This window comes from Convolutriloba macropyga, chromosome 11, assembly GCF_964194025.1.
Source record: "Convolutriloba macropyga chromosome 11, txConMacr16.3, whole genome shotgun sequence".
In the NCBI taxonomy this organism is placed as follows: Eukaryota; Metazoa; Xenacoelomorpha; order Acoela; family Convolutidae; genus Convolutriloba; species Convolutriloba macropyga.
The window spans coordinates 38,811,885-38,825,143 of NC_134478.1; positions in this window are offsets into that span (position 1 = coordinate 38,811,885).

Below are 13,259 nucleotides of genomic sequence, written 5' to 3' on the forward strand. Positions count from 1 at the left end.
CCCGTGAAAATATGTGAAGCTCGCAATGCTCATTTTTATTTATAGCCTATTCGGATGCTAGCTGGAAATAGCCACAGAAAAGAATTCAACGACAATCACAGTTAAATATATCACTGAGACCGTTGTTCGATTGTTATGACCAAATTGTGGCCATCATGAGTGGTCAACGTTTTGTAAGCAACATTTCCCTCTTGCAGCGGTTTTAAGACGAGGTTCGACCTCGACACCATGAGGGACAGCAAGACTCAAAAAACAGCAAATGCAAAAGTTTTTATGTGAATGTAAACGTAAATGTGAGCAGCAAAAGTAATATCACCTGTCATAGGTATCAAAAACCAACTGACACTAGAATAATACTGAATTTTCGCAGCTGTGCACCGCCTCAGCATAAGAAAAATGTGATTCAAGGGACGGTTCACAGGGTTTTCAATGCAATATCTAATTGGCTGGCCTTCGATCAGGCTCTTGAAGAGAACAAACTTGCTCGAACAACACCAAAGGAACATCAAAAAAGCAAGACTAGATCTCATGATAAGCCAACTATTTTTCTACAATACGGATGCAACCTTAATCAAAACTTTTCAAGCAAATTGAACAAACTATGTAAATTTCAAGTGGTTTTTATAACACGAAAATTAAGATCGAGCCTCCCCACCCTGCAACCATCTTTCGATAGAGACCTAAAATCCCACGCGGTATATGAGATAAAATGTAATGGATGCGGATCCATCTATGTTGGGCAAACCAGCCGGCATGTTACCACAAGGATATCAGCAAAAGAAGGATTCACAGGTGGGTCAGCATCTGGTTGAATGTTGTGGCGCCACGAATGACATTGAATGGAAAATTCTGGATGCCTGTCGGGCAGTAGAAACATTTTGTGCATGACAAAACAAAATTTGCAAAAACTCCATAAGAGTAATACTTAGGGTTAGGGCAGATTTGAAAAAAAACCTAGAAATACACAAACATGGCCAAAATCGAAAAATCCGTAATAGGAATGGGTTTTAAGAAATTGATAACAGATTAAAAAAATTAGTAAATAGGCTTAATATTGTAAATAGGAAAAAATTTTCGATTTATTTTTTAGACTAGTTCCTAGAATTATTTGAATGGTGGTCTCAGACAAATGTGAATACATATTCATTTTATCCTTTAACAATTTGTGAGACAATTTTAAACTGACGATGAACGTAAAGTTCGAAAACCTTTGTTTTAAATATCGGAAGTAATTTTAATTTGACAAATTGGTTTCCTTTATATTGAAAGTTTTTTGGTGTGGCTTCGTAGCTGTTGCTGCAGGGCATTATTCATTCCCGAACAATAGTTTAGAAATTTTCCTTTTGTTTCTATCATAGTAGTAGTTCTGGCTTATGTGCTCGCCTGGTTAATGATGTGTGAAGTCTCCTTAATGGCTGAAACTCGACGTTTCGTTAATTTAAACAGTGTTGTTAAAAAGCTAAGTAAACTATAAAATTTAATGTACAAACGTTTTCGCTATATCCAGCAAAATCAGTCAATTAGTAAACATTAGGTTAGTAAAGTTAGTAAACGTTAAGCAATTCTATTTGCAAATAAAATGACTTCAATTCAAATAATAAACAAAACAGTAGAATTAGAGGTTTTGGAATATTTTTTATCGCTAAAGCAATAATTTCTGAAATTACGTTTTCCAATTCGTTTTTAAAATTTTTTATTCAAGATCTTTGAACTTAGATTTTTTAAGTTTGTGACTTTCTTCTGTTTTGGTAACATTTCAATGTTTTGATTCGCTTTAATGTAATTTTCGAATTGAGAAACATGACATTTGGGACTAGTATTTCAATATCAACTCCTGGCTTCGGTACTCATCTCACGTTTTCAGCAATGTCTTCCTTTGCTATATATATATATATATATATATATATTATATATATATATATATATATATATATATATATATATATATATATATATATATATATATAGCTTTGAGTGCCATGAGTTTTTGACGCACATTGCACTGATCTATTATACGGCAAGCAAGCTTGAGTGGTATGCCACAACATTCGCTTAAGCTGACCTACCGGTGAGTGCTTTCTTGACGCTTCGTCAACTGCAAGTTTGCTCGACACAGTTGGAATTGCATCCACTACATGTTATTTCAGACAACTTCAGATGCTGGTCAAAACTAGACTCTAAAAATGGTAAGCAGGTTTTAAGTTTCTGAGTGGTGTAGATCAATTTAAGATGCGTTATCTTTTGTAGCTTTTCTGTAATTCTAATGCTTAATAGGCCTCGAGACTCTAGAAAAGTGTGGCTATGTCCTTCTGCTTTGGTTTATCGTTTGACTAGCATTCCGCTGTTGTTTTTTGGTCTTCTTAGGAACATCTAATTTTTTTTTATTGTCCGATTAACAATGTCTGACGACCACTTCTCCGGATATTCATTTTTTGCCATATATACTCGTTGATTTTTAGGGCTTCATCAAAATATTGGCTGTTGCTTGTAGATCGAAAAAGTCTATGAATAGAACCCTCTACAATATATTTTTTGTGCGGGAGGAGAGATCAGCTACGGAAAATTTAAAATGTTCCAGTGTTTGTTAGTCTTTGGTTCCATTCCGAAGGGACTTTCATTTGTCCATCAACATAGACTCTCATATCTTTGAAAGCTAGATTATGTTTTTCATTCAAATTTTTCAATGTAAACTATGCAATTATGACATCTACATATCATTCAAATAGATTTCGTTTTCGATTTTGTTTATCAGTTGATGAGTTTTCACATTCAAAGCCGTTCCGGAAAACATCCACCATTTTTTGTTGTGCTCCTTACTCACATGTTTTTGCATCGTCGTTTTAGTGTAAATAGTGTCTATTGAAATTAGTACGTCATTAACACTGCTCACTGAAGAGTTTTCACATTCAAAGCCGTTCCAGAAAACATCCACCATTTTTTGTTGTGCTCCTTACTCACATGTTTTTGCACTCGACGGCCCTGCTATTCGAAATTAATTTTTTATGACAGATGGGGAAACTCTTGAGAATTCCCTGATCCTCGCGAGCCCATATCATCCTCACCACTTAGTTTTTCTTCAAAAGTTTGCATCCAAACACTGTCCACAATAATTTCCAGGGAAGCCACCATTTCTCAGCCGTCTTTTTGACAGTCCAGTTAACGTTACTTCTAAAATTATCTTTTTTGTCACTGATAGTTTGAGTAGGACCTTAAGTGCCGATCGTTCGAAATCGAGTTGTCACTGGAGTAAAAACGTCGCACAGCAACTTCAATAGCTTCCGAGACGAGGACATTGTTGTATTAACTTTTGACAACTAGAGATACAATCTGCTCATTCTTCTCAAGCTCCAGAGTTTCAAGTTTTTGTCTATCTATAGAGCTCGACGTTTCGATGTTTGCTCCCGAAATGTTTAAATAGTGGTATGAGCTCCCAGGAATAGAAAAAATAGGGCGCATTGGCCTGTTTTCTTTGTGAATTTTTGCCAAAACACAGTCGCGCTAGTTTTTTGATATAACTTTTCTGTAATGAGATATTTTTTTCTTCATTACAAGTATAATTCCGTTAATGTCTTTTTCTATTTTAAGATTATCTTGTGTTCTGTTGTTTTCAATCTCGCAAATTGGGGGCATTCGAGTATTGTGTTCATTTTAGATTGACATGCTGCTTTCTTCATGACACAAAATCCGTTACCCTTAGCAAAAGGTTTAGCTAAGAATTCTTTCTCTTTAAGATATTTTGACAGCCCTGATAGCCTTCTATCCACTGGTGTTTCTGTTATTTTTTAGCTTATCATTTGGCGGATGCCTCTATCTCACAAAGCTTTTCAACGCAAACACTTTTTTCTCTTACACTACTCACTAATTTGTTAATGTCTGCCAAAAACGCCTTCCATTCATAATTGGGTGTTTTTGCACTTAAGATAGAAGTTCTTTGACAAATACTGGTACCTCTTTTCCAACTAGGGTTTTGACTGCGTCGTCGTTTTGGTGCAAATAGTGTCTATTGAAATTAGTACGTCATTAACACTGCTCACTGAAGAATTCACTGCTCATTGCTAACTCCCAAGCCAGACATCTAACGTTTGAAAGCATCAATATACTATCTTTGCCTGGAGCATAATCTACACACGTAAGAGGACATTGCTCAACAAAGGAAGAAGAAAACCTAAATTGCGTAGGAACCAATGTAGAACGAGGCAGCAGCGTCTTGAGAAGGAAGCAAACTTAATTTTTACGGACCTATTTGTCCAAAAATTGAGTGAAATCTCTAATCATGGCACTATTGTCCCACAAATTCCTGCCCCTCAGTTGGCTACGCCAAAAGTACAGTTGAATTATTTGTGTATGGCAACTGGTTTTTGAATATGTCAAAAACTTAGAAGGGCATTTCTTCATTATAATGCCTGGAGAAATGTTGTTGTTGGGTTGCGCAACTGTCTGCAGGGATAATTAAATTGCCTTTATTTAAGGAATTATTCACGTGTTTCTGCACAAACGACAGTCGCAGAAGAATTGCCACGCACAGTGATTTTGTTCATCAGATCTTTCATTGACAGATTTTCACATAAAATTTAGCAATCGGTTTCTTAGACCCCGCTGAACTTGTTATGCTGACTTGTCTCGATATTCGATTTACTAATCGTGTCTTTCGGTAGTAAAGATCCGGTCCTGTGTTTTCTGTTTGTCTTTTTAGAACTTTGAAGATGTTGCTCGAGTGTACGTTCGGGAAATTGCTCTTCGTATTGGTCCTTTTGGGTTATAACGCAAAGCAAATTATTTAGCTGCTAGAAGATTGGAAGGGGTACGATGTTTAACAATCTTAATTAACTAACATAAGATGCCGCTTGGTTACCAGTTATCCATCTAACTTTTGAAAACGTTCAACCATATGCATGACTGATCGTGTTGTTGCCACACAAGAATAACCGGAAAGAAGAGCTTAAATTAGAAACTTGTAGAAGTCTAATATTGTGACTGTTCTTATTGAGCACGCAGCTTTTTTCTGAACACGTACAACACTTTGTTTGATTTCTTTAGTTTCTCTCTTCAATTTAAGTTCGCCATAGGTCCCAAGTTATGTGAACTCCTAAGTCCTCTAATCTATCATTTTTTGGAGCATAGTTCCCATCAAGGTGAAAATTTAATCTATTCTTCTGAAAAATAGTTTTTGCACATTTGTTCATCGCTAACTCCATCTTGTCTTTTCTGGCCCAGATTTCAATGGCATCTAAGTCCTTCTATGTTTCCTAGGAATTCCTTTTGCTCAAGAGAGTTTTTAGATCTGCAAAAATAAATGGTTTAGCAAAGACAAGAGAGTCTCGCAAATCATTTAGGAGGATGAAAAGCAGGAGATGTCCAAGCAGTGAACCTTATGGGGCTCCACTTGTGACGTTCAATGTTGTGGAAGTAACGTTTTTGACACCCAAAAACTGTGTCCTATCATGCATCCATCCACTAATATATCAGCAATTTTCGGATAAAAGTAGAAAATGATTTCGTTCCTGATTTTCTGAATGTTTGTGTTCCAAATAACGTTGTCTTCTTGGAGCTGGCAGTACATAATTTTCAACTTTCCTTAAACCAGTTTTCGGACAACCAATTGAAAAACATATCAAATAAGAAGTAGTTTGCATAAAAATAAGGAGTTCACGATGGAAATAAATTGAAGAACGAACTAGCTTTCCGCAATGTGGCCTTCTCGTTGAGAATCAGAGGAGTATCTTGTAAACGGTACCAAAACCAAGAGAAACAAACGGGAACCATTCTGACTTTCCGTGGCTCCATACCACTCCAGCGCAAAAAAATGTTGAGGGTACTCTCAATAGGAGTTTTCAAATCTACAAGCAAATGGGCAAAACATGATGAAAGCTTTAAGTTCAACGAAAACATTTGGCTAAACCGTAGGGAGATGCCAACACTTTTTCTACAGTGTAGATGCCAATTGAGCATTAGGCTAAAACAAAAGCTAGAGTTAGTAGCGGATATTAGATTGATGTACCTGCTTAAAATGATAAAGTTTAGTTTTGATCAGCATTTATTATCAAACGTTGTATGCTAATTAAATTTTTGTGGATGCAATACAACATATATCGGACAAATTTGCAGACATATAACCATGCAGATGACAGAGCATCAAAAAAGTGACTCGCCTTTCGGTCAGCTTGTAAGCAAATGTTGAGGCACCTCGCGCGTTTTATTGAGCTTATGATTATCGAAGCTTTATAATTACCGAAGCCAGGAGCTTACATGAAAATAATGTTTAACAGTAGTCATGTTGCTTCATTATAATATTACATTCTATCGAATTGAAAAACTGAAACGTTACGAGGCCTTACCAAAACGGTGGAAAGTCATAAAAAAACTTTCAAACGACAAAAGACAAGATCATGAATCTAAACTTAAGATTTGAACTCAAACGAAACTTCGCAAGTTTTCAATCTTCAGAGATACTTTTAATTTACCGTTTTTTCATAATTTATTTGTAATCATTTTAATATAAATTAAAATGAGTTTAAGTTGTATTTTACCTCTGTGATTCTAGATATAGCTTTAACGTTTGTAAATTTACATTTCTAATTGACCTAACCATATAACAAGTACACGCGTAAGCCAATTTGACAACCACAAGTTAAATACGCTCTATCTTACTATTTATTTGTGGCAATGATCTTTACGATTGCTGTCACCCATCAGCAGGTAGCGCGGACACCGTTGCGCTTCGAATTGCGGTATGGACAGAACGGCAGGTAACCGTTACGAAAAACATATACATGATTGGTGTCCTGACAGTACCCCGTAAACGAAAGGAATTTTTTTTCAGTACCACGAGCTAACTCTCAACTTGTATATCAACCAGAAATTTGAAACGTATGCTACCAAAAGCTCGCTGGAACCGTCGGGCTCTCTATGAACTTGTTTACGCATGAACTCATGTTGACGATTGGGACAACGTGGATTTTAATGAACGAGGTATCAGTCAAATCCGAGTAAGTCTGAAAACATAATTTGTAAGATTAAATACTCGGATCAGCTTGCAATCAATGTTCATCCACATGTGTACGAATGCAACAGAGCCAATGATTGCCATTGTTCTGCATTTGTTGCCTGACAATAAGTTATGAAAATACCTTTCTGTGTTTAATAGAATAAACTTAAAAAAAGGCTCCGGGCGAGGACCCGCCTGGTTAACAATTCATTCCAATCTTAAACTCAAAATAAACCAAAAAGTTCATGACGAGATTCACTAAGCTTACTGTTCACTAAGCTTACTGAATAGACTAACCAAAAGCCTGCTTGAGAGGAGCCAACTGCTTGCAGTTAAAACTCTAGCAGACCGCAGGAGACTATTTAATAAAATTGAGCTCAATCACAATTAAAGAAAACCCTTCCCGAACAATCTACACAAAATAATACAAATTTACAAAAATGACAAAACCCAGAAAAATTGTAAAGACTGTAAGGAGCCGGATAAGAAAACGGGACAATGTTGGTATTTGTTATTTTGTGGCAAATCATTGCATATGACAAAAAAATGCACAAAATTAGTGGAAGCAACCATCACTGTTATGAAAAAATTGAGTCTGAAAATTCTCCTCATCTGTCAAAATTTTGTAAATCGCAATCAGAGAGGGAGAGAGAAAGCATGCTAAGAACCTGTACTTAAAAAGTATTCGTCAGCAAAGAAATAAATCCTATAAATTTTCTACTTGAAAGTCAAAAAGATCATATCAATAGTAGTTTACGTATGAAATGTTTAAAGCTCCAAAAACTGGATGGCTTAATAGTGGTCGAATTAACTGACTCCGATCGCAATACAGAATGACAACCAATCATTTCGAGATTCAAACGATTCCTTCTTAACTCGCAAAGTCTAATAGAAATCTCCAGAAGATCATGCTTGTGTAATGTCATTACTATGCAAAACTCTCATGATATCTTATGCTTGACAGAAACTTCGAAGCTCTCTTTCTAAATAAAAATTTAATATACCGACAGCGAATTACAGCAACAAACACGACGGAGCTGTCATTGCAATCAGAAACCAAATAATCAATTATTATCTAGAAAACCGATTAAAAAAGGCTTGCAGCACTCATCGTCTCTGATGAAAACAAAAATTCCATCCTCTGTTGCACTTTCCACCCGCAAAAAACTTCCCAAATAGTCACAACCTCAAAAGTTTTTTGACGTAATGAATATACTATTCTTGCAAACTTCGCTTGAATTTAGAACAGCTAATATCATCTTAACAGTCAATCTAAGTTTTGTGAGCTCAAACTGGAGTACTGGCTTGGCGTTTTTATTGGTTTCAATATTAAGCAAGTGACTGCCTCAGAAAAAAAATCCAAGCATAGTCCTGAAATATGAGCAACATAGTTTTATCTTAGCTAAAAAAGCAGCGATTTTTTCAAAACAAAACAGCATTAACGTGAAACATCTTTGTGACCATGAGGCTTGCGAAAACAAAATTAGATTTGGCATCAAATCAAAAAATATGTGGACTAGAAAAAAAGAACGAAATGTGCATTGATGAAAGCGGACTGGCACTCTACTAGCAATTCCATTAATGAAAACCTGTTCAATTCCTTTTGTCACAGTAATTGTGATGTTCCGGTACAGCAGTGGTACGAATAGATATGAGAAAAAAAGTTTGTAGCTAGGGTATTTGCTCACAGCGCTTCGATACCACGGCTGAAAGTGGCGAACAATCTCTGTAGGAAAATGGCAAAAATCAACTAAGAAGCATTAAAAAGCAAATTGGCAAATCACGAAAAACCTAGAAACAACAACCGAGAGAGACCTAAAATCATTTGAAAAGATTTAATAAATAATAGGCGCATGCAATTTGAGTTAAATATATTAGTCTTCCCCTTACCCTAAATCTTGAAACTCAATCAACCTCCTGGCCAATTAAATCACAAGCTCCCGGCAAATTAAATCAACCTGGAAAAAACAAATCAATCGGTTCAAAATAAATCAAAAAAATGTAACAAATAGTGGTCGATCTTGACGTCAACAAAGCAACAGGTTCTGACGTTCTTGTTAATCAATTCTTTAAAACTCTTTCAGAATCTCTATCAAATTTTTAAATTTTTTCAAACATTCCTAAATAAGGACGTATTCCTCAACGACTGAAAAGTACTCCAGTCTTTAGAGATTGAAGTAAGACTGAAATAAATTGATACCAACCCATCAGTCTGGTCTTTTGCATATCAATAAGTTTCTAAAAAATAGGTTTTGATTACATATACAACAACGTGAAAGAAAAACTACGTTCATCACGTTTCGACTTTTTGAAAGAAGAGGTTGGCCGTTATACAACTCAAAATATACATTCAGAAAATGCACGAACATTTTGAAAATCCAGATCTAAAACACCTAACTGCCTTCTTTATAGATTTTTGAAACAGCATTTGATTGAGTACGTCATGAACTTCTCTTGCGAAAACCAAAACACTATAGTTTGGGAGGCTAAAAACTAACTCACTGCCTTGTACAAAAAAGCCACAGACAGCAGTAGGTACGAGTCAATGACAAAAAATTCCAAAAATTTTGTTTAACCAGCAGGGTAATCCTTGGACCACCAGTGTTTATTCTCTGTAGAAATGAAAACTGAAAGCAAATAATCTCAAATTATGAACTCTTGTTAACTTAGAAAAGCCCATTTAAGACAAAATTGAATCAGCTAGTACTACTTAAAATGACAAAAAATTCCAAAATCTTTGTTTAACAAGCAGGGTAATCTTTGATCCACCATTGTTTTTTCTCTGTAGAAAAGAAAACTGTAAGAAATTAATCTCGAAAAAGAACTCTTGTTAACTTACAAAAGCTCCTTTAAGAAAAAATGAATCAGACAGAACTACTTAAAATTAATATTAAAAAAAAATTGACAGTGCAGTTAACTCTAATCTAAACTGGAATGCTAACATAGAGAGAAAATACAAAAAGTTGCTCTTGGCGAAATCATCCAAAAATTTCAACGAATTTCACAAAAGCTGAACGCCTGCTGAGGTTAGTAGTAGTAGTAGTAGTAGGAGAGTCTTTAGGGTCGGAGCCCTCGGGTGTGGAACCCTTCAGTTTTCGTTTGGCACGAGTTTTTTCATTGGATTGCAGATTCCACAGTTGCATAGAAGTCTCCAAGTGCAGCTGTCGAGTTCGTTGTAGCTTCTGTGGAAATAGTTTTGGTACATCTCTGTCAGAAGTTTCTTCGTCATTGGCTTCTCCGTTGTCCTACTGATGATGTTGAATAGCTTTGCGGCTCTGAAGAAGAAGTTTTCGTCTGATTTATGTAGTCGGTGTTTGGGGAGTTCAAATTCCTGCTTTTGTCTTGTTTCGTTTTCTTTTCGCTTTGGCAGTTTGTCTTCGGGGACGTAGTAATTGCCTTCTAGGATTGAGAGATAGAGGACATCGTGCATTTCCATGTACATGGAGAGTGGGAGTATTTTCAGTGTTTCGAGTCTTTGATGGTATTCGTCGTTTCCACCGCATATCCACTTTGTTGCCTTTTGCTGGATCTTCTCGATTGATTTCATGTCAGTCTTCGAAGGGTACCAGACTTGGGAGGCGTAAGTGAGTACGGGCACTACGTATGCTATGTAAGCGTGCAGTTTCGTTTCCATTGAGGTTCTGCTCGAAACATTTCGTTTGAATGTGTAGAAGGCTTTATGTAGTAAAAATAGCGGGTAATGGATATCAGGCTGCCTGCTTAACAAATACCAATCTGAGAACAAACAAAAGTGCAAAAATTGCAACCAAGTTGATGCTCAGTTCCGCGTTAGTCTGTAAGTTTGAATGGCAAAAACTCAGGCTTTTGCAATTTTCCATGTATATCGAAACGTACTGCCTAATAATATCAATATGAATGGTATAGAAAAAACATGATGTAACAATTCCCAACTTGATTAAACAGGTCAACAACACAACAATAATAGAAACGCGAAATGAGTTTCGAATACCAAAAAACAGATAGAAAGAAACTGACACAACTTCCTTGCGATAACTACAACATTATGTAACTAAATACGCCATGTGATCAATAAAGACAATAATTAATAAATCCTTAGCTGACATGAAAAGATATACTGGAGAGCGCTCAAAAACCACTCAGAAAAAAACACATTGTCTACGCTTAGAAACGCGAAATTGTGAAAAATCGACGCTTAGAACCGTCAAATACATGTGCAAAAACTTGTAATTACGGACAGGTTTGAAAATTAACCGGAACTCTACTACAAATTTCCGAGGGAATTGCCATTAATTTTTGTCTTCAAATTCACCTCAAAAATACCTTAGAAAAGTGCAGCGAGTTTTCCAACGTTTCTACGCTAGTTCTTGCCAATCACAAATTATTTTATGACAAAAGTGCATATTGTTGTCGTTCTGTTTGATTGGAAAACACAGCTTGAACACAAAATTTGTCGTACTATTTCATAAATGTAGGCGCTAACTAAGCAAAAACACAGTCAGTTTAATGGAAAACTTTAAGTCAGTTTGAAAGTACTGAGAAAAATTTGGTTTGCCGGTTCTGTAATGAATAAGTTGTAGCGTCACTGAAATTTTCTGTTTCAAAGAGCGAGATTGTTCAGGGTAGAATTGTAGGTCAATGCCTAGTAGTATTATGCATAGCTGTATAGTAACCTCTACGGGGGTGGGACATTTTGAATTTTGACGAAAAATCTCTTTTCTGAATCGGAAAAAAGATTTTTCTGTCAAAAATTCCAAATGTCCCCCCCCGTAGAGGTTTATACGCACATATAGTAGAGAATTGACTTTTCAGCTAAACAATTGATTTAGCTGTAGACAATTGATTAAGCTATGTAAAATTTACTACGGGGGACATTATATGCTTCAAGATAGGTAATACCATAGAAAGAAGAATAGAGGGGACATGGGGGACATTTCCTACAGCAACTATAAACATGTCCAGTTATACCATTCAAGATGAGAGATCGAGCATGAACGGATGAGTCATCAACAAAAATTTAGACCAATCAGGTTTTAGAATTAGAAGGTTTATATTTATAGCTCTAAATTAATTGAGCCATTCGTTTCTATATTAGAAACTGTCTACAGCAGTAACCCTCTTAATGACTAGCCGAGTTGTGAAGGATGAAATTGATGGTGGCGTGAACAATTTAGTTTTCGACAAAAGTAATAAAGAGAGACCACAATGGCGTTGCTGTTCTAATACTGTAGATCCGAGATAAGATGTTATATTCTTTGTCCAAGTTGGCATTATTGTGCTCATGATAAGCCGTTGCTTTTCAATGCTCTTTTTGATATCAGAGTGCTGTGAAGAAAAGTCAATTTGGATAGCACTGCTTTCAAGTCTAGTTAGTTACATCCTGCCAAATCCTAAACTATGAATAAAGTGGTTCTCGCTCATGACAGGGTTTTTATGGCAATTGTGGGACCCATAGGATGTGGAAAAACTAAACTCATGTTCGACATGTTACGAGGGTTAACATTCTATCCCCGTTTTACAAAAGTCGACTACTTTTTTAAGGTGTTCCAAGATCTATTCACGGATGTACAACGTCAGCTTCCACATGTCGAGTTTATTAAATTTTCTGGATTTGAAATAGCGAAAAAATATTGGACTGTTTATTGATTTTTGATGGTTCTTGCCAAGAAATATTAAACGATAAAAAATTCGTCAAAATTGCAACATCTGGCCTACACCGAAAATTGCATGTCTTTTGTGTTAAACACAATCTTTTCACCAGAGCAAGTGGTCTCGCACAATTGACCTAAACACGACTCAGATTGTTCTCTTCAAGTCGCTACGTGACATTCAGCAGATAGAATATCTCGGGAAACAGTTGAATTGTCCCCAACTGCTGACAGAAGCTTATAAATTCGCCGCGGCTGAGCCGAACGGGCATTTGGTAATTGGTCTGGATCACAAAACAACTGAAATTTCACATCGAACCCTTTTCATTGAACCTCGTTGGACCCAAACCAACGATCTTCTACGTTCCTTCGCAGGAAACAGTTATAACACCATTAGCAAATGAAAAACATTGCGTATGCTAAAGCTTTGGTGCGTTAGTAGTAACTCGAAATCAAAAACTAAAAGACTATTCTGACGATCGATTTTGACTTCAATTGGCCTCTCATTAACTGTGTTATGAATGTGCTCTTTGGCGTGGTAACTTTAAACAAGAATACAATCGAAAAATTTGAGACCAAGCTACGACAGTTATTGAACAGGAAATTTAGCGCATATTCGAGAAGTAAGCTATCCCAAGCAGAAAAAT